The sequence below is a fragment of the Astatotilapia calliptera genome, chromosome 5 (assembly GCF_964374335.1).
Source record: "Astatotilapia calliptera chromosome 5, fAstCal68.1, whole genome shotgun sequence".
Lineage (NCBI taxonomy): Eukaryota > Metazoa > Chordata > Actinopteri > Cichliformes > Cichlidae > Astatotilapia > Astatotilapia calliptera.
The window spans coordinates 12,560,225-12,583,209 of record NC_137426.1 but is presented as its reverse complement, the minus strand read 5'-3'; the positions used below and the strand labels follow the sequence as shown (position 1 = coordinate 12,583,209).

General features: G+C 37.9%; 1 long non-coding RNA gene across 1 annotated transcript; it reads left to right on the top strand.

The window, feature by feature from the left end:
- The first annotated feature begins 12,179 nt into the window (after positions 1–12,179).
- On the top strand, positions 12,180–15,430 carry LOC145428859 (uncharacterized). The gene is made up of 6 exons (XR_013909195.1): positions 12,180–13,275; positions 13,393–13,492; positions 13,611–13,670; positions 13,761–13,851; positions 14,018–14,175; positions 14,835–15,430. It is a non-coding gene; the product is annotated as an uncharacterized LOC145428859 (long non-coding RNA).
- The last annotated feature ends 7,555 nt before the right edge of the window (positions 15,431–22,985 follow it).

Genomic DNA, 22,985 nt, shown 5'->3' with positions numbered 1-22,985 from the left:
AGCTGATAGGTTCGTAGCATAAACCTATTCGCTGGAACGTTCAAGACAATTCTACTACACAGCAAGAGCATTGAACACCAAGCAGGCAAAGTTCTTTGTGTTACCCATATATGAGGGAGAGAACCACGACAAGCGCCGTTCCTTCGCTTGACCCCAGTCGCTCACGTCTGCTCCCTCGTAACACTGCTCTTTTATTGAGGTTACATGAATATGCATAGGCTCATTAACACATGACGTCTTACATAGGTATACACATGAACAAAGAGTACTACCTGTGTGTGTGTGTAGGTATGTGTGTGTGTGTGTGCGTGTATGTGACCCCATAAACGACTTCCCTAAACCTGCTGGTCTGGAAGTCTGGCAGTTCATCTAAACAAAAGCAATATTAAAACAGATATACTTGTGTTTGCTATACCATAAAACAATAAAAGAAGGTACGACCTCTCCTCGTGACCCCAGGATGTGAGTGTGTATGCCAGAACACTCTGGAAGACACACAGAGTCTTTACAGACTGCTAAGGATCAAACCTCTATCAACATGTGATTGATTATAAAACTCTAAGCATATATGAGTAAATATTTCTAAGCATAAATGACAATCAACCATATAAACCTAACACCAGCCTCTCTGGGAATGCTGTAGACGTTCTGCCAGAAGTGAGAGTCGAAGATCTCACCTACTGGGGCCTCTGCTAGGTATCCCGAGCACAGGCTCACAATACATTTTGTATTGGTATATAGGCATGCCAGGCCAGTCCAGCATCTTACCCTACACCACCTGATCCAAGTAACCACCAGGTGGTAATCAGTTGACAGCTCAGCTCCTCTCTAAGGCCCTAATGTCTAAGATAAATGGCCTCAGAATGATGAACTGATCATCAACCTGCGACCGAGAGTGTCCTAGTGCCACATGCACTTATGAACAAACTTTTGCTCAAACATGGTGTCCATTATGGACAAACTGTGATTTGCAAAGAAGTCCAATAACTAACACCTCTCAGGTTCAAATCAGGCAGGCCATTCTTCCCAATTGTGCCATTACAGATCTCACTGTTATTGACCATGTGAGAACTGAAGCGCCCAGTAGGACAAAGGAGTTGCACAATTAAGCATTGTACCCAGTGAATCCAAGAAGGCTGAGTACTGTGCATAGGCACAGCAATGGCCAGAACCCATTCCCTGATGCAGGGAGGTAACGCTCTCATCCGCTGGGGAAACCCCAACGTGCAGGGTTAGGGTTAGCCAGCCACCTCTGACTGAGGGGCAACTCCAGATTGGAGCAGAGGCCAGCTCCTCACCAGGACGAAGAGAAAGGAGCCAGAGATTAAAAATGTATAATAATAATAATAATAATAATAATAATAATAATTTGATGCAAAGTGGTCTATAAACTCAGAGAATGGAAAAAGACGAATGAATAAATGTAGAGAGTTAAAATTTCTCTACGCATTGAAATTTGGGTATTAGAAAATTTGCATTGAATTAAAAAAAAATAAAATTCTACAGATTGTGACCCCTGGAGTAAAATTATAGATTCGTTGCATTTTTGTGCATCTCTAACACGCAGAGATCCTTTATCTGTCCCCTATCCATTATTCTGTGATCTTCTCCCATCCATTTTCTTGTCTTCTAATTATTTTTTCAATTTAACTCCCAAGTTTTTCTTTTCTTTTTTTCTTCCTAAACTGTCTCTAATAGCATGCCCTTCACTGCCTGACCACAATGGTCTCAGCATTTGGATTACTGTAATGGGGGTTCGCTTCACCCTTATATGATCAGCCATCTGGGGCTTTCTGCCTTTTAGCATTGAGTTAGTAGCTTCCCAATAGGATTGACTGAGAAAGCTAAGCTGCAAAAGCACTAATCTCCCAGCACTTGCTATTGTTAGTGTCCCCAATGGCATCTGCACTAAAAGGGGGCTAATTGATGTTGCCGCCTGCTTATTGTAGGCCTTGAGAGGAAGTGGGTGATTATTGACCACTCATATGTAGAGAGAAGTGGGGTGAAGTGAAACTGCTCTGAGCTGGAGGTCATTATTTTGGGCCTTCCAATCACTGGCACATGGTAGAAAGTACAGAATTGAGACTGCTTTGATTTAGACATTTGTTTGAGTGTGATTTTAAAAGATTTACTGCATTATTCACCTGAATTTGTGAAGCCATTTTGGAAGGTCCAAACCATTATTGTACCAGACTTTTCCACCCTTACATTATGCTTTGCTGGAGTGATGGAAACTGCAGTTATGTTAATGATATTGGCATTAGTTGACAGTTGTTGACTCTTTTTTTTAATCCCTTCCGTGGGTCATTCCTCATGGTGTAAACATGTAAGTTACATGCTTTGGTGTCTGGTTATTAATGTGAGATTATTATATTCCAATTTTAATTTCAGTAATGATTTGTATTTGTAACAATTGTGAAAATTTAATTTGTATTTTATTTATTTCGATTAGACACTCAGAACAGGAGCTTAAACCCAACAGAGCCCTCATCAACCCAGCCCCTCCAACAATAATGTTCAATCTGAGAGAGCCAAGCCTGAAAGAAATAGAGGATGTAATTAAGGCAACACGCTCAACTTCTGCTCTGCTCCGCTGGCACCTCTGGAGAACATGACAGGGAGAAGGGGGGAAATTGCTGACCAGTGGAGGTGTGATAAGGGATTGTGGATCCCAAAAGAAGAAAATTCAAAGATCACTTACCAATCAAAGAAAAAAAACAAACAAATCATTACCTCATGAAAACAGCTGAAATATGTTTGCCATTTTTATGACATGTTGTTATTATAGTTCAACTATTTTTCAACCAGGTTATCACCTACAAAATCCATTTTCACACCTATACAGGGGTAACAGCAGTGTGGAACAGTGAGTTTAAAAGGAAAGAGAATGAAGGAATGCTTTCTTATCTGTTAGCCTGCAGCACTGCCAGGCCAACTGATAACTCAACATGGACTCGCAAATAAACACACACCCACTGACATTTTTGTACTTACAAACGCAAACCCATGACTTAATACCAATTGCAGATCAGTGGATTTCAAACAGGCAATCTGATGGTACAATTATCAAAGAAACAAAATAATTATTTTCACCCAGCATCAGCCAATACTGTGTGTGAATCTTTATTCTGTGTGAGTGTCTGCATTAGCCCGAGCCCCATTAACGAGGTTATTATTTTTTATTTTGCAATTGTGACTTGTATGTGGACATTTTTAAAGCAGTGGAAAACCCAGGACTTAAACCAACAAATATAACAATATATTAACAACAAAAACTAGCTAAATAACAAGGCTTGGGCACTGTGTTGTATGAATACCTCTCAAAATATCAATGGGAACTAAATAATTTGCATGATCTGCACCTGTTTGTTTGTTGGTACTATTTTTGTTAAACATAAACCAGAGATTCTGACTTTATTACATACTATATATTATACAGAAAGCGAGATCACTGATATATATATATATATATATATATATATATATATATATATATATAGAGAGAGAGAGAGAGAGAGAGAGAGAGAGAGAGAGAGAGAGAGAGAGCAAGTTGTTCCTGTCACATTATAGCATTGTTAAAATACCACTGAGATGATCAGGAGAGGGCAACCAACAGTCACCTGAGCAATACATTTTGCATGTGCATCTCTTGGTAAAAAGCAAAGACTGTGACTAATGCTTTTGAGTTTGGGATTAACTTTTCCACCCAGAATATCATTCTCTTTAAACCTCCTGACACAATATGCTTTCTAGCACACAAACGCATATTCACATGCATGCAACCAGTATGCAAATAGCTGACTTCTAAAATAGCAAATGTTGACTGAGATGAAAGGTTTGGCTTTTCTCCCTCTAAGAGGATCCAAGCCAAAATGAATAAATGCCAAAAATTTCTGTTTGAGTGTGCACGTATGTGTGTGAATGAAAATTGGGCTTCTTTGTACCTTCACTATTCCTTGGCATGTCTTCAAACATTAGTGTGTAATCTAGGTCTATGTCATTGGCATAACAAAGAAAAATGTGCACTGGTAACATGTATTATTCTTTAAATCTGCTTCTTTTTACTTGTTAATGAAGTGCACAGAAAATATACTTTTTACAGATATTTGTCATCAGTTCTTCTCATTTCTTTCTTTTTGCAACCTAAGCCTTAATTTGTTTTTTTGCCTGGTGTAGTTTTTAAAGGGTTTGGCAAGATTTGGTTCTTTTTTCTCTCGATTAACAACCATTTACTAATTATTCATTTACTAAAATTTTATCTTTCTGGGCATATTCAAACTCATTAGAATTCCCAAGATTAACATTAATATGGTCGGATATGGTCTTTAAAGAAAAAATTCACACTGTGTGAAATCTTAGTCATCAGGTATGGCCGTCAGTCATTAAGGGACTACTTATTACATTCACTTGAGCATTGCACATATATTGCATCATGTCTGATGGAAGCATTAAAATAGAAAGGAAATGCTCAGTGGTTTATGCATAGATCCCTCCTCAATCTGCTCAGAGTGTGTCTTTGTTGTACGCTTGTGCCTTACTTCTTAAAAGGTAATCCTCTGCGGTTTCTGAGTGACAAGATCACTTTCTTACGTCAGGTCTATAGGTTCTGTATAACACTTATCAGTTCACTTTTCTAACCATCTTTAAAGTTTTGGATAAACAACAAGCAGAGTTCCTGGTTTTATGTCACAACATCAGAAAATCTGGTGATTTCAGTCTGTTTGTGTGTCTTTTTAGAATCACTGTGCATCTCAGCATTTGTTGGCCACTTACAAAACACATCTGTTGCTGTACCCATTTAGTTCCTAAATGTTTCCACTTTATGATAATACCACTTACAGTTAATTGTGGAATATCTACAGTGAAGATTTTTCAAGAACTCACGTGTTGCAATGGTGGCAATGTGTTAGAGTAGTACGCTCAAATTCAGTGATCTCTTTAGAATGACACTTTCCTTCACAAATGTTTGTACAGGTAGACTGCATGACTAGGTGGTTGATTTTATATACCTGTGGCCGTGCTCTAGCATGCTCTACCAAAAATAGTGCTTTGTTGTGTATCTGACAGACGAAAGCTAAACCAGTTCCACACCACTCAAGTTGCAGCATTTTTACAAACAAATTCTGGTTTCAATTTAACGATCCACTTTCACTCTTCTCATTCTGCATCACCGCCATGTGCGTATGTAAACATAGGCACTGCGCATGCGCGTTTTACCCATATTCTATCGCGATATTTAATTTTCCTATTGTTGCCCAAAATTACACCGGTATTACTGTGAACGGTATGATATAGCTCACCCCTACTTAAGTCAATATGATGTAAAAAATGTGGTTCTGGGACCAACAAGTACTGGGGAATTGCATAAAAGCTGCATCTTTAACAATGCTTATTGGACAGGCGAGACCAAAATTTCTAGCCATAATGCACAGTGCCACAAGTGAAAAACAAATACAAGAAATCTACACAAACAACTCGTATCAACTATGAAACATGATAGTGGAGTGTTGATGATTTGGGTTCGATTTGAATAGTCTTCACGGGTTAGATGCAACCACTTTATAACCCTGTGCCCTTAGGTGGTAGCGTGTAGGGTTAAAACTTGTGCATTCTGCATATGTTTTTATCCATTGCTGAATACAGTAAAATAATTATACTGTTAATGCCATGCTAGTGCTGATGCTTTTCTCCACCAACTTATTTACAACTTAAGTTGCTCCAATATTCAAAAACACTCACTACTGCAAGTCCTCCCTCTCTTTCTGCCAGTCTCCTTTATGTCTCTTTATCTTACCCAGCCCCCTCACTTGTTTTTCTTCCCTGATATCCCTCCTGTCTCACAAGAATAAAATGAGTAGAACCGAGGTGAAGAGAAAGAGCAATGGCATAATAAAATCAAAGGACACTCATTACTGAAGGTCTCCTGAAGGGGTGAGATAGGTATGTGTTTTTTCTACAAGTTATCCATTTCACTCAGGGTGTGATGTATTATGCTAAATTACAGCAAACCAGTAGTGTTTGCTAATGTCCCACTTTGCCCAAGAGATTAGGCCTATTTATTTTGGCAGACTTTCAAAGGCAGTTTTGCCCTGTCACTGGTGAACAAATTTGTCACTAAAGAGTAATAATAATTATTGTATGTGGAGGACAGTATTTAAATATTTAGTTAGCCATTTGGACTACACAGAATAATTAAGGGCCCTTAATGTCACATAGGTTCATTATAATATCTTTTTATTTATTTGTATGTATGTGCAGCATTGTTGCAGACCCCTCATAACTCTCCTATGGATTGTTTATTCCTCTCCTGCTCAGCACAGCAAGGCACTTTACATTCTTATAATGATGTATGCTACATACATTTTACATTTACATTGGGTTAGTTATCATTCTGCCTACTGTTTGACAGCTACTGGTACTATTAAAGTATTTTTGTACTACTGTAAAGTTTGTTTAAACTATATTGTGTTATGTCTATTTTAACCCTCTCAGGCTCAAATTAAACTTTTTGTTGCTAATGCACAACCAAGTCCTGCAGTGGTACTTCTGAGTAAAAAAAAATCACAAAATATGTATGTGGGGTAATCAGGTTGTTAGTTTTGTTAGTAACTGTTGCAAATCTGCAACGCCTGCCTTGGGAGGGTTAAATACAAACACTGAGTCTGTTTTTTTGCACTTTATACTGTTAATTTTGCACTAAGGGTGTAACACTACGACAACCTGACTGCATGCTGCATCTCTGAATTTTGAATCTTCTGATATATGCCATAATGCTTGTTACAAAAGCATTATGAGATTACAAATGAGATGGTTTTAGTACTAAGCTTCTCACATACATATGCAAATAAACTGATATGATATACTTTTTCTGCTTATTTTTAAAGTAGATAAATAAATGAAACTAAATCTTTCAGAATAGCTTAAAGACAACCGTACAGTCCTGCACACACACACACACACACACAAACCCAACAGTACATAAATAATGATGCTTACTCCCACCAGCCCCAACAGATGACTTTAAATACAGCTTAACACAAAAGGAATGTTTTTGGGTCAGATGTCCCTTAGAGTGGTGGACGGAGGCTTCAGTGACACAATATCCCTCTAACGACATCACAGAATGGATACTAGAAACACACTTTACAGCTTAGAGCGGCCTTTTTAACTGCTTAGACTAAGCTCCTTTGTGGCATTCCAAAGGAACAGTATGGAGTAAAAAAGGAGGGGGAGATTACACCATCCTCTTTAGATGATAGCCAGACAATAGCCACACGCTTAAAAGATTAGATGGTCATAAGGTTTTTGACGCACTTTAAACAATGCTAAGTGGAGGATTTTCACTTTCTCTATCTCTCTTTGCCCCCTTTTCTCTCCTCAGTTTACTCTTTCTTTGTTTGCATATTTATCCACTTTGCAGTTTACTTTGTCTTTCTCTTAATACTCAGTTGATCCCATGCCTGGGTTTTAAAGTGAATCCCAGTGCAATGAGCTCAGCTAAAATTATTCAGGAGGTTGTGGTTGTAAATGTCACTGCATACCCTTATGGGGATTCTGCTGGTGTTTTTTTTTCTGGTTTTTTGTTTGTTTTATTTTGTTTTTTTCAAATGACACACGAGACAATCCCTGCTATTGTTTACCCCACCCCCACCTACTCCCACATGTTGTGCTGAAAAGGCTTGAATACAAACTGTGCATAAGGAGATAAAGGTCAAGATTGAAGTGATGAGTCATCATGTTTTTAAGATACTTATTGTTGTTGACAGAGATGCCTCATGGCTCTTGTTTGTACATCATTTAAATGGAGATCATTGGACAGAATGAATGCAATCCAACAGTTTTTGCGTTGAGTGTCATTTATTAAATAATAAATATTACACACACAGTATTTAAATGGCAAGCTAACGGTACTGTGAAATTCAATATACTGGGCTTGGTCATATCCGCATTTCTTGACTGTGTCAGCATGGGATGTAATTATGAGTGAAAATTATGATACCTGTATAGTTAATATATGTTATTCACTGAGAGAGTAGAATCAAAACAAAATGAATTACCAACAGAATGCATCAACTTCTTCTAGTTTTCCGACTAGACATACTTTAAGGTTTTGTCCATCTCTACTTGTTGTAATGTCTGTGAAGGTTCTCAGTCATCCAGGTCATCGTAGTCTAAGGAGCTTGGAAAGAAAAAAACGTCTGGACTTTTTTAAGTTGCTTGAAGACGTTTCACCTCTCATCCGAGAAGCTTCTTCAGTTCTAGAGTCAAATGGTAGAGAGTCCCAGATTTAAGCCCTCTGGGAGTAACGCACCAAGAGGGACAATGGACCCCCTAATGAAGGTGTGAAGACAGGTGTAGGTCACAATCAGCCAAGATTTCGGGTGAGCTCAGACATCAACTAGGGAGGATCAGAAAGACAAACGCAAAAACATTGTCATCTCAATGTAGTGTATGCTGTACAGTATAGCAAGGAATGCCCAGACCTCTACATTGGAGAGACCATACAGCCACTTCATAAACGCATGGCATAACATAGAAGAGCCACCTCCACAGGACAAGACTCGGTGGTCCATCTGCATCTCAAGGTCAAAGGTCACTCTTTCAAGGATGCCAATGTTCACATTTTGGACAGAGAGGACAGATGGTTTGAAAGAGGAGTGAAAGAAGCCATCGATGTCCACTGTGAATGACCATCTTTGAACAGAGGCGGTGGCTTACAACACCAAATGTCTGCCATCTATAATCCAGGACTGAGACCGCTTCCCAGACGTCTTAACGCCCACTCACATCCTGGGCCATCTGACCTCAGGAAATCACATGATAGGGTGCACTGTAAAAAAAGTCAGTAAAATATACAGCAAAACACCGTCAAATTCCAACGGTAATGGAGCGTAAAATCAAAAACTTCCTTTTACTGTATTAAATAGATTGAATAACCGTTAATTGTGAGACTGGATAAAACTTTGTTTTTTACTGTAATAAAATGTTGAAATTATAAATATTTTCTGTGAAAACAAATAAATATGCATACATTTTACAATTACATATTGTAATGTTGAAAATGTCTGAAAAACTTAGATTTTACGGTATTATTTGAGTAAAACTACATCTTTTGGGGTTGTGCACATTGGAATTCACAGTATAAAGCTGTAGATTTTTAAGCAAACAAAAACATTCATTTTTACAGAAACAAGATGTTAAAAAATTAGGGTCCACCGTAATAATACAACCAGTACATACCATTAGCAAATATCAGCAGTGAAAGACAATAAAACTGATAATATTTTTTTATTTTAAAATTCAGATACTGATATACAGATTAAAAGTTAGGCCTGCAGAAGATGTTAAAAATAAAGTTTATGGTTGTGAATAAAATTGATTTCAATAATCTTTTTTAATTATTATTTTAAAACAACTTTATGTTGTTGTGTTTCATGCCATATTATCAGACCACCTTAAGTGGGTCGGCCTTAAATTTTGAATTTGTGTGATCGCTGTTGATTGGTAGCTAAACTGCTGGTAAACTGTGTACAGACGTTTTACGTTCGAATTGCAGAGAAAAAAAATCTGGTAGCAACATTGTGCAGTATGAGCGAACCATTTCACCAAAAAAAGGGGAAGCAAGGTAAGACGTGGCTGCAGCGGTCTGCAGACGTGACTTCTGATCAAATTCGAACCTCCTAAAGAAACAAAGAGCGACGTTACATTGCGGGATGACGTCACCTGAAAATGACCAATAGCGCGGCGCGCTGCTGAGCTGTGTGCCAACCGCTCTTTTTTTCATGCAGGAGACTCAAGTTGGCTTCGCTAACGGACACAGTTTTGAACTCGTATATTAGCGCCATTTATTGCTGCTTGGACCACAGCATCTTCGGAATTTGTAGACATCCTGGCAGCTTACAATTAGTTCGAGGTGAGGTGAGTACATGCAACTTCAAGTTATCTCTGTTATAAAAATCCACCAGCCCAGCGTTTATAGATAATTTTAGCAGTTCGTTTTTTATGAGTGAGGTTGTGAATTTAGTTAGCATTTGTGAGTTGAGTTAGCATTACTGTTGCGAGGGAAGCATTGCTCTGGATTAGTTTCTGTATATGGCGTGCTTAATTCGCTAGGGAGGAATTACCAAAGTACATGGAGTTATGTTAACGTGTAATTTCTGTGGTAAGGTAGTTCAGTCATCAAGGGGCTACGTGCTTCATTGTAAACTGCATCGGAATGAGCCACGTTGTTTCTTTCGGTGTATTGAAGCAGGCTGCAAGCAGACATACACCAGGTATGGCGCGTTTAAGGCTCATTTTTACCGAAGACACTGCCCCCACCCATGTCACTGGTGTGGTGGTGGTTTCTTCGTTTACATGTGCAATGGCGATGTGTGAACGTCAGTGTCAGAACTCTAAAGAGTTAATAGCTCATCTGAAGAGCCATATTGTGGAAGGACACGTGGTCACTAGTGATGGGATTTCCGGCTCTTTTTAGAGAGCCGGCTCTTTCGGCTCGGCTCACTAAAAAGAGCCGGCTCTTTCGGCTCCGAACCGGCTCTTCAGGTTGTTTTGTTGCTTTAATTAATTTATTATTCACAATAATATAAAATTATGCACAAAAGGAATTACTAACGTAAAAAAGTGGTTTTATTTATATATGTTTATATATAAATATATGCGGTGGCCCCTAGAGACAAAATCCTCTATGCTGTTGCATGCTGGGGGAGCAGGCTGAGGGTCGCAGATGCCAACAGACTTAATAAACTAATCCGTAAGGCCAGCAATGTTGTGGGGATGGAGCTGGACACCCTCAAGGTGGTGTCGGAGAGGCGGATGCTGTCCAAGATAAAGACAATGTTGGATAACACCTCCCACCCTCTCCATGACATGCTGGTCAGTCACAGGAGCACGTTCAGTGAGAGACTGAGATTACCGAAAAGCACCACTGAACGACACAGGAAATCTTTCCTGCCTGTGGCCATCTCCCTGTACAACGCATCCACTTAACACACTGTTTACTGCTACAACTACACGTTTCTTTTCCGACTATTTATTTATGAGTGACTTATGTATGTATGTATATATATGTATATATTGTACTATTCTTAGTGTATTGTCTGTCTTGTCTTAATGTTGGTTTAAAATGGAGCACTGTAACAAAAAATAATTTCCCCCAGGGATCAATAAAGTATTCTGATTCTGATTGATTCTGAAAACACGTACAAACTCCAAAACACATTTCTAGCATGAACTGAACTTCCAAAGCAGAGCTACTAGATCACTTAAATTACACAATTGAAAGCATGTGTGTATTGTTTGTGTATTTATACACAGGCACTCAAATATATTCAAATAATTTAAAAAAAAGTTCATCTACCTGTTACTATCACACACCAAATCCGGTCGTTGGGTACTTGCTGGATTGTGTAGCCACAAGATAACAAAAGCTAAACACTGCGCCCAGCATCCTGGAGCACTTCTGTTGTCTTTTGTAAGTGTTTTGAGTTTTTACGTGCTTCGGAGTTTGTACGTGTTTTTACGTGTTTTGGAGTTTTTACGTGTTTTGGAGTTTGTACATGCTTCAGAGTTCGTACGTGATTTGAAGTTTGTATGTGCTTTGTCTCTAGGGACCACTGTAAATATACTTTTATTTATTCACGCCACATAAAATGTAATAAATAAATCATATAATACAAAAATCAACTATTCACATTTCAACTTTTAACTATTTAAATTTTCAGCTGTTTCCTTTTACAAATTTAAAGTGAAAACAACACAAAACACTGCAAAACACAATTAAATATAAATTATAATATGAAAACAAAAAGAACATGCACATTCTGTCATATGGGCCCGCATGAATCCGCACTTTCTGAATCCTTTATCATCTGCAACCGAAAATAGTTGTGGATGATTACTATACCTTTCTAATGTGACGTTGTTGTCCCTGGCTCTCTTTCTCTCTCTCTGGCTCTGTTCCTGTGCTACTGAGTGTAACTACCGCCCCTCCCCCCTCTGCCCAGCGTAAAGCACAAGGCTCGCGTGCAGAGTGAAGCGGAAAAAAGTGCGAGACAGAGGCTGAGAGAAAAAAAAAAAAACCACGAGCCGTCACGGCTCGCGATAAGGAGCCGGCTCTCGTCGTTCACGTCAAAGAGCCGGCTCTAAGAGCCATTTCGTTCGCGAACGACCCATCACTAGTGGTCACTTGTCCAGTAAGAGGATGCACAAATACCTTTAGAGTTAAATCATCTTTTACTGCTCACATGTCACGTAAACACAGAGTTTTCAGACAGCAGCATTGGTGATTTATATAGAGAGTCTGCATGTCAATCATCATCTGTTCCAACCACATCAGATGACTTTGTACCCTTGATTTCCGAGCCTGCTGCACAGTCTATTACACATGAAGATAACATGGAAATGCCCCCTGAATTCTGTGATCTTTTTCTGAGAAACGTTTCACTATTCTACTTAAAATTGCAGGGTCAGTTTCTACTGCCTGCTTCAACCATACAGAACATTGTAGAGGAAATGCAGAACATGCATGGGACAGACATACAGTTTGGGTAAACTTGCATCACTGTTAAAAGATGACACATCATTATCAGAGGAGGACATCAACAAAGTCTGTGAGTCTGTCAAAAGCTATGATCTTTTTTCTGCATGTCATACCGGGCCATTGAGGACAGTGCACTCCAGAGCTCAGATCTTTAAAAAAGCCTTCAACTATGCGGAACCAAAGAAAATATTTTTAGGGAGAGATGAAAACAGAAAAGATAGGTTTGCCTATTATGTGCCTTTAAGAGAGACTTTGAGATGTCTGCTAGAGTCTGATCTGTGGCAGAAATCAGAAGAGCCCTCTACTGAGCCTCCTGCTGATGTTCTGTGTGACATAAGTGATAGTAAGCTGTTTTAAATAAAATGATTTTTTTGGTCAAAACCCATTGACTTAATTGATTTCTATCCATTAACATCTTACATGAAGTATGGGTACCAAATGGTTCCACTGAAACACAGTGTGCTGTCACAATAATGGTGCTGTTAGTTTGGTACTTACGAAACACTGTATAAAAGTGTAGTATCAAGCAAGATCAGCTTCATATTTTAAGACCAAAGGTACCACTTGGTGTAAATTGACCTTTATTCACATTCTTTTATCAGACATCTTGGAAATGGGGGGCAGCATAAGGAGTTCCATTACTAAGGTGCTGCCGGACCTGTCTGCCTCAATCCTTGAAATTGTACTGGAGGCACTACAATCATTAGGAGTGGAGACATCTGAGAAACAAACCAGTAAGTATTATGATTTCATTGCACAATAGCCATGAAGGACTTTCTGTTTTTTCTATTATGCTTTGGCCAAGGTCCAAAAAGTACAATTAATCTATTGTTTGTGATATTGTTTTACAGCACCAAATATGGAAATTTCAAGCCAGGCCAGCATATCGTCTCCATCTGTTTTAAGGTTTAAGGGTGGTGGCACAGCTAAGACCCAAGAGTCTCTTTCAAGGTTAGTAAAGTAAACAGATTCAAGAAGATATTTTACACATTTCTTTGTCGTCTGTCTCTAAATCTTATTTTATCTTTATTATGATTAAAAAGGTTTGTTTTGTTCCTGCCCTTTTCAGACACTGAATTTGAGCAGAAACCATAAGGATACTCAAAGGACCTGTGACTCTCAGGAAATGGTGAGATTTCAGGTCATAATCTTTTTTTTTTCCATTAAATTAATTTTCCTTTTTCCCTTTACAATATTGCTGTTTTGTTTTTGTAAACAGCATCAAATGAGAGAGACAGATGAAACAGTTTCAAGACAATGGCAGGAAAAAAATGCTGAAGATTGAAACAAACCTTGGCTGGAAATATTTGGTATGTGTTTTACCGTAAATCAAATTGTTGAAAAACATTCAGCTACACTGTAACACAGGGAAACTTGATTTGCACTTATTTTGTTACTTTAATTTCTTGTCTCATTATTTTTGTCAGTTATTATTGTTTATGGTGTATGCCCTTCTTGTTTTCCTTCTGAATGCAGAAGGTATCTAGCCAGTCCACAATGAAAGCTTCGTTGCACCCAATGAGTCTTCTGGCAGAAATGATGGCGGCTGTATTCTTTGGTTTCCCTAAACATCACACCCTGCCTGTTTATACGAGGCTCTTCAATTAAGTCTGCACCCAAAGATTCAATAAGAGGTAAGCAGTGGTATTATTCAAGTTTTGCTAAAGAAAGATGGACAGGAGACACTAATCTTAATCAGCCGAGCTCAGGTTCATGTCCAGGTGAGCAGTTTCATACGCTATAAAATGTAGATTGAATGTTAGGTCTCATCACCATGCATTCAGCCATTAACTTCAAGTTCTATGATAAATCAATACGAAACTTAAATACGTTTTTCAACAAATTATGATTGTGATTAGGGCTGCGTTGTCTATGTATAACTTTTACATAAGTAGATTTAAAGTATAACTATTGCCAAAACGCAACCTGGGCTGTTTTTTTTTTTTTTTTTTTTTTACTGTATCGATTTTGATGTGCTCAAATTTATGCCCCGGCCCCCTAGTATTCCCATTCACTGGCTATTGACCACAAAACAAAATCACGGTCAATCTCAAAAACGGCTTGTTTGTCATAATTATGCTTTTAGATATATGTTTGTCTCGTTTACAGTAAAAAAAAAAAACTGAAAAAAACAGCCCAGGTTGCATTTTGACAATAGCTATCCTTTAAGAACTGTATATTTTACACTTAAGAAATCATTTATCATTAGATCTGGTTTTGGCAGCACGTTTTGTTCATTTCTGTGCATTTTGCTCAAGCACTGATCAAACTTTGTCCATTTTTTTTGCTGCAGAGGGGATCCTGCCAGTCCAAAGTGAACTCCTGATGGACATTGAAGTACTCCTGCAGAGCTTGTATCTTCAACACCATGCGCATTAGAAACTCCACCGAGTCCTTTCCTTCACCAAGGCAGGACCCAGTGACTCATTACTGTTGATAGGTCAGGGGCAGGTAATATTTTGTTTCATGTTTATTCATTCCTCCATGGATTACCAGCCATATATATGGACACATGCTGTATTCTCAAGATCTATGCTGTTTTGTAGGAATAGAGAAAATAATATGTTTAGTCTGTTTTCAAATGGTATGTCAAATTTTCTCATTGTTTATCAGTAATATTCTCTACCTTGGTTGTATATGAGCATCTTTAGATTTTTCTATATTTAGCGGTTGCAAATGTAAAATGTACGGTAAACCATTTATGTTCCTCATATTGTACTGTATTTTTAGCGGTAAAATACCGGCAGCTGTGGTTGCCAGGAATTTACCGTAAAATGTATCTGGTCAAAATAAAATGCTGTAATTTGTTATACAATTTCACTGTGTTTTTTACTGTCAAAGGTTTTAATAAGGTTTAACATATTTCTGTTATTTTTACAGTTATTTACAATAATAGGGTCTATCCTATTACTGTTAAATTAACAACAAATTACTGTAAATATTATTATATTATTACTTTTTTTTACTGCAAATATCTGTAAAAAGCTATGGAAAGTTGCATTTTTTACATTAAATTGCTGTATAATTGACAAATATATTTGGTTTTTTCTATCATGATTTTGGTAAAATAATACGTTGTCTACCTTAAAAATTAGGGTTACAAAACCAGTATACCGTATTGTCTTTTACAGATTCCACATTTTTTACACGGTATATTCCTGGCAACCACAGCTGCCGGTATTTTACCGTAAATTTGACAGATTTTTTTTTACAGTGTGGAGTTAGGTTTCACAATGAGCTCACCCGAAACCTTGGCTGATTGTGACCTACACCTGTCTTCACACCTTGGCTCGTGTGATTAGGTAGAGGATTATTAGGGGCTCCATTGTCCCTCTTGGGGGGACACTTCCATAGGTCTTAAATCTGGGACTCCCCACCATTTGACCTTAGACCTGAAGAAGCTTCTCGGATGAGAGGTGAAACGTCTTCAAGCAACTTAAAGAAGTCCAGACGCTTTTCTTTCCAAGCTCCTTAGACTACTTGTTGTAATGGTAATTCAGTATGAGAACACATAGTCACTGGATGTGCAGAAATTCTGCAGGTAAAACACAGATTAAGGATCACTGAACACATCGTGTTGTCAGTGCTGTGCAGGTTGCTGCTTTTCTGCTAGTTTTTGTGTGTCCTTGTTTGGCTTTTTAAAAGTGGTCGTTTGGGAAATGGTGTTTGTTGGTCTCATGTTACCTAGTAAGTGGTGCACTACACTTCAAGTAAATGTTTTTCACTTAAACTCTGCCTGGCTTTTGGAAAAGAGCCACAAATTGAAATTTTCATTGAAGAGAAGAAAACCAGGCCAGTGCTTTGAAGACAGGCTCCCAGTGGGCCTGTACCAACAAACACTTTGGTTAGCTGCCATGTTTATTTATGGCCATTTGCAAAGAAAATAGAGAGGCGGGGGGTTCTCAGATCTTTATTTTTATTAATCTTTTTAATTCTTTAAAACCTGCAATGTCATGCCCTAAAAATCTACTGTGCCTTTACTCGTGATAGTATAAAGTGACTTTATGTAACACCAAACACTATACACTTTAGATTATTTAAATTCCCCTTGAACTTAAATCAGAATTAATTCGGTTTTGCCATCTTTAAATTTTGTGCTGTCAATAAGCAAGACTTGCCTTCGTAGGCGCATCTTGGAGTTACAGTTCACATATAGTACATGAAAATGAAGCCCAGCCATTACTACTAGTGCCATTCCGAAGCCCATAAAAATTGGGAGGGTTGTTTCAGGAAGAGTATCCAGTGTAAAATGGTAAAGTCTTGGTCAAATCAAACATAGGGATCATAAAGAATGTGATTTTTGAGTGGGAAGTCAAGTAATAACAACTACCCCCAGTGTTGCTGGCCAACAGGGTGCTAGTGGAAATTGTGCAACTGCTGCAAGTTGCTGCCTATAGCATATATATAGATTGCTAGAGATAGAGATAAATCATATTTATGTAGAGATACAAGTGAAGGTAATAACTGGACCTGGATTAATGGCATGTCAAATGGGCACTTTGAGGGAGTTCGGCTGCCTTTGTTCTAATGGTGTCAATAGAGTAATGAAAGAAAACTAATAGAGCATTTTCTTTTAAGATGAACCAGTGTCCCAAAGGATAGCTTCACTGAGGTATTAATATGGCTAGTGACTATAATTCTTTATGAAACATCTATAGATATCCATCATTCCATCATTTAATTTTTCATGAATAGGCAGTGTTGGGAAGGTTACTTTTAAAATGTATTCCACTACAGATTACACAATACATGCCCCTAAATGTATTTTGTAACGTATCCAGTAACGTAACGGAATACTTTGGATTACTTAATATATTATCATGCTTTTTACAACTACATAAATTTTCTATTGCTGTGTGATTTATTACTATTACTGAAGGCTACTCATATTACCAATACCAAGTAGACTGCCATACCATAATGGGTATGGCAGTCCATTCTTCCTGCAGCACAGACTACACTGCCCATGAGTCTACATTCTTTAGGGCTATGCCTATAACACTCTGCCTATTGCCTTCATATTAAATAATTAAAAAAAATTTTTTTTTAAAGATATTTCTTCACATTATGCGGGCCGCAAGTAGAGGTGACATGGGCCGCGAGATTGAGACATATGCATTAGAGCCTCTTCATGCATGTTTTGTTTGGGTTGCCACTGATGTGGAATTACCAATAAAGGAGAGGTCATAGCCTAATATGTGGAACAGGAAAGGACGGGTGTGTAATCCATTTATTTCAACAAAGTAACTGTATTCTGAATATCACCTTTTTAAATAGTAACAGAATACAGTTACTCATATTTTGTATTTTAAATACGTAATGCCGGTACATGCTTTCCGTTACTACCCAACACTGTGAATAGATTACAGTAAAAAAAAAAAGAAGTTAAAAATAATTTAATCACTATGAAGAAGAACGTAAATTATTAAAAGAAAAGAAAATGCTATGAACATTACTAGGTTCTTGCTTACCAAGCAGTGGTATATGCACTCTTTCATTTAAACAACTGAAAATGTAATGAAATCTTGTTTGCTAAAAAGCTAGCAAATGCTTTCATCTTAAGTTGAAGCAACTCAGTTCTATCTCAGAAAAATCTGTTAAAAGACTTTCCCAGGCTTAAACAGTCTTACAGATTGTCAGTACAGAGTTTCTGACTCAACACTGTTGAGTCAACAGTGACTAAACGAAAACAAAAATACAAAAATTATACAAAAGCATTCTGAAGTAGTGAAAGAAGATTAAACTTCTACTTTTGTTTTCCTTTGTGTGCATTTGTATTTCAGTGCTTTCTGTAGTAACAAAAAAAAAGGAAAATTCTCATTATGATATTGAATGTGTTTTTAATAAAGCAGACATTATTACAAAAATTTTTTCAAGAGGAAACAAATTATATAAACAAACAGATCATTGGTGTTGCATCTTTAAAGAAAAAATAAAAATGAAATCACTGAGCCTCATAAAAGCTGAATGGCATTTTATCCAAACATTCAAATTTTTTTCGACTAATTTGCTGTTTGCCGTAAAACCTCATTCTTTTCGTAGTTAAACCTCAAACATTTTCTGTTTTATTTATTCTGACAGTCATATACATTTCAAAAATGCTATTTGTTCCACTTAAGTCTTTACTGACTTTGAGGCTGTACATGTACAGTGGGGCAAAAAAGTATTTAGTCAGCCACCGATTGTGCAAGTTCCCCCACTTAAAATGATGACAGAGGTCAGTAATTTGCACCAGAGGTACACTTCAACTGTGAGAGACAGAATGTGAAAAAAAAATCCATGAATTCACATGGTAGGATTTGTAAACAATTTATTCGTAAATTAGGGTGGAAAATAAGTATTTGGTCACCTCAAACAAGGAAAATCTCTGGCTCTCACAGACCTGTAACGTCTTCTGTAAGAAGCTTTTCTGTCCCCCACTCGTTACCTGTATGAATGGCACCTGTTTGAACTCATCATCTGTATAAAAGACACCTGTCCACAGCCTCAAACAGTCAGACTCCAAACTCCGCCATGGCCAAGACCAAAGAGCTTTCGAAGGACACCAGGAAAAGTATTGTAGACCTGCACCAGACTGGGAAGCGTGAATCTACAATAGGCAAGCAGCTTGGTGTGAAAAAATCAACTGTGGGAGCAATCATCAGAAAATGGAAGACATACAAGACCACTGATAATCTCCCACGATCTGGGGCTCCACGCAAGATCTCATCCCGTGGGGTCAAAATGATCATGAGAACGGTGAGCAAAGATCCCAGAACCACACGGGGGGACCTGGTGAATGACCTGCAGAGAGCTGGGACCAAAGTAACAAAGGTCACCATCAGTAACACACTACAACGGCAGGGAATCAAATCCCGCAGTGCCAGACGTGTTCCGCTGCTGAAGCCAGTGCATGTCCAGGCCCGTCTGAAGTTTGCCAGAGAGCACATGGATGATACAGCAGAGGATTGGGAGAATGTCATGTGGTCAGATGAAACCAAAGTAGAACTTTTTGGTATAAACTCAACTCGTCGTGTTTGGAGGAAGAAGAATACTGAGTTGCATCCCAAGAACACCATACCTATTGTGAAGCATGGGGGTGGAAACATCATGCTATGGGGCTGTTTTTCTGCCAAGGGGACAGGACGACTGATCCGTGTTAAGGACAGAATGAATGGGGCCATGTATCGTGAGATTTTGAGCCAAAACCTCCTTCCATCAGTGAGAACTTTGAAGATGAAACGAGGCTGGGTCTTCCAACATGACAATGATCCAAAACACACCGCCCGGGCAACAAAGGAGTGGCTCCGTAAGAAGCATTTGAAAGTCCTGGAGTGGCCTAGCCAGTCTCCAGACCTCAACCCCATAGAAAATCTGTGGCGGGAGTTGAAAGTCCGTGTTGCTCGGCGACAGCCCCAAAACATCACTGCTCTCGAGAAGATCTGCATGGAGGAATGGGCCAAAATACCAGCTACTGTGTGTGCAAACCTGGTAAAGACCTATAGTAAACGTTTGACCTCTGTTATTGCCAACAAAGGTTATGTTACAAAGTATTGAGTTGTATTTTTGTTATTGACCAAATACTTATTATCCACCCTGATTTACGAATAAATTCTTTACAAATCCTACCATGTGAATTCATGGATTTTTTTGTTCACATTCTGTCTCTCACAGTTGAAGTGTACCTCTGGTGCAAATTACTGACCTCTGTCATCATTTTAGGTGGGGGAACTTGCACAATCGGTGGCTGACTAAATACTTTTTTGCCCCACTGTATAAATATTTACTTTGTTGTTGTCAGTAGACAATATGTTGATTGTGGTTGGTTCTAGATTCTTCTCTTGTGGAAAGGATTATTGGGTTATCCGGTTGTTCAGTGATGACGCGACGAATCCTACTTCCGGGCCTAAAGTCTGTGTTTAATATGGCTTTTGTGTTGTTAACATGTTTAATGTTGTGTATTTTCTTCTATTTGATCTCAAAAAGCTCCTAAAACAGTCAGTGATCACTGTTGACCTCCCTCGGCTTTTATTACCGCTAATCATTTATTTAAGCTCAGTTTTTAAAACCTTAGGATGTAGCTACAGCCCAGCCCATGCAGCAGTATATGAATGACTAACCTCGTATAGTGGATGGATTATCTCAGTTGTTCTCCTGGCTGAAGTTTGGTCCTTTTACAGCAGGGGTGTCAAACTCAAATACACAGTGGGCCAAAATTCAAAACTGGAACAAAGTCGCGGGCTAACGTTAATATTTATTGAAATATATTTATTCCTCCAGATATAAGAATGAATCTTTTCTTATGGACTCAAACACGTCTTGCTGAAAAACTGAATATGGAACAAGCAAAGCTTAATACTAAACAATATATATATTAGCTGTATAATACCAGTAGGCCAGCTCTGATAGTAATCTTGTATGGCTTCGCGGGCCAAATGTAAGTAGGCTGCAGGCCAAATTTGGCCCGCGAAGCCATAGTTTGACACCTATGTTTTACAGCATCCTGCCATGCGATTACATTTGTTCCTGACCACCGAGAACACTCAAGTTAACTTTTATCGAGTGGAAAAAAAGTTACCTTGTTTATATTATGCTAACATAGCTGTGTCGCTAGCGGTCACGTAGCACATCATTATATACCAGCTAGCCAAACTTCAGTAACCCTACAAACGTCACTGCTGTTTAGTTTCCTGTCTTCATTTATGTTGGAAGTGATAACAGAGCTGTACGTTTTAATTTGTTTCCAAAACCCCGCAGTCAGGACATGCTATATTGTATTTAGATAGAAGCTAGCTAGCTAACTTCCTGCTAACTTCTAACTCTGTTAAATGTCATAAATTCCGTTTTCATGGATGCCTGGATGTTAAACTCAATTGTTACACCTGGTAGAGCAGAACGCTGATCATTTTATTAAAGATGAAAGACTTTAGACAGTTTTTCAACTCTCAGTAATGCCATAGTTATCGTTTGATATATGGACCTGCAGCGGAGTTTAGGTCCAGACACAGCTAGTGACATCAGACTGAACAATCAGATTGTAACAGATACATTATAACAATTAACATTCTAACATTTTAACAACTGACAATTAATCTCACTTCTTTATCTGTGAAGTGTAATGTTAACCTTACATGTGTTTACAAACACAGGATATTTGCTAATGTGTTCACACATTTGACATACTGCAGAAAATTTTTTTTCTGTATTGCATTAATCAAACAAGATAAGTAGAAATGTGGAAATGTAGTTAGGTGGAGCAACAATTGATGGAATGAAGGAGAGATTAACGGAATACTGTAATTTAAGGGTAAGAAGTGAAATGTAAAATAGTTTGATATAAACCAAAAAAGTAAATGATACATAAGGCTGTCGAAATGGAAGGACAAGATGAGGTAAATTACACATCAGTAATTAATCATTACTGATGTGTAATATTGACATAATAGATGGTAAAACTTCTGAAAATAGCAGTTTTAGAAATAAAATTATGGAATCTAAATACACGCAGATAAAAGTCATTTGCCTTCATGAAAGGCAAATGACGTTTAATACAAACAGCTGTCCAAAATGCCTTTAGCGTTGTTAGCGCTTTCTTGTCACAAATACTCTTTTACTTCAAATATCTTTTTATTTCTTAATTTGTTTCTGGGTTTTTTGTGCTTTTGTCTACTTTCTGTTGTTTGCCCCAGAATTACTTTTTCAGTACGTTAAATACATATTTTAGTTAAAATATTTTTTTCAGATTGCTGACAAATAATTTCACTAAAGAATTTTAGTAGAACTTGGACTTGGGTGTAGAATATTTTATTCTTTTTTTCTTTTTTTATTGTTTTTATGTTAAAAACTTACACTAGGACACAAGCTTGAAATTATTACATTTGATTATATAGTACATTTGAGGTTTGCCAGGTGGTGCTGCATCTCACAATTCCCTCTGTAAATGCAGCAGGTCTCATTCTGATTTCTCGAGATCTGATCAATGGCAATAATGCTGACATACTCTGTAAGACAAAGAAATGAAGGATCTGATGATAAATGTGAAGAAATGTGTTTCAGTAGCTGATAAGCCAGGTGGGGATCGCAGAGAATGAATACAATTTGTGAGAAATGAGAAATTAGGAAGGAAAGAGAAGAAAAGAAGTAATAACAAATCTGTAATTTCAAACAGCTGGTGGATGCTTGGTTCAAACACTGGGAACATTCATGTATAAGATGCACCCTGCATTCTCATACATGCACACAAAGAATAAACTGTATACATACTGCATATTGTAAAGAATACTGAAGAATTATTTAAAAGATAAACCAATAATTTAAAGAAAATAGAAACTACAAACATACACACCCGCACAAAATGCGCTGTATGGATGCATATACACATTCCTACTAATGCACATACACACTCACTTGCCAGTGCATCCCTGCAGACTTCCTCTTCTCCTCTTCAGTTGAGTTGACAGCCTTT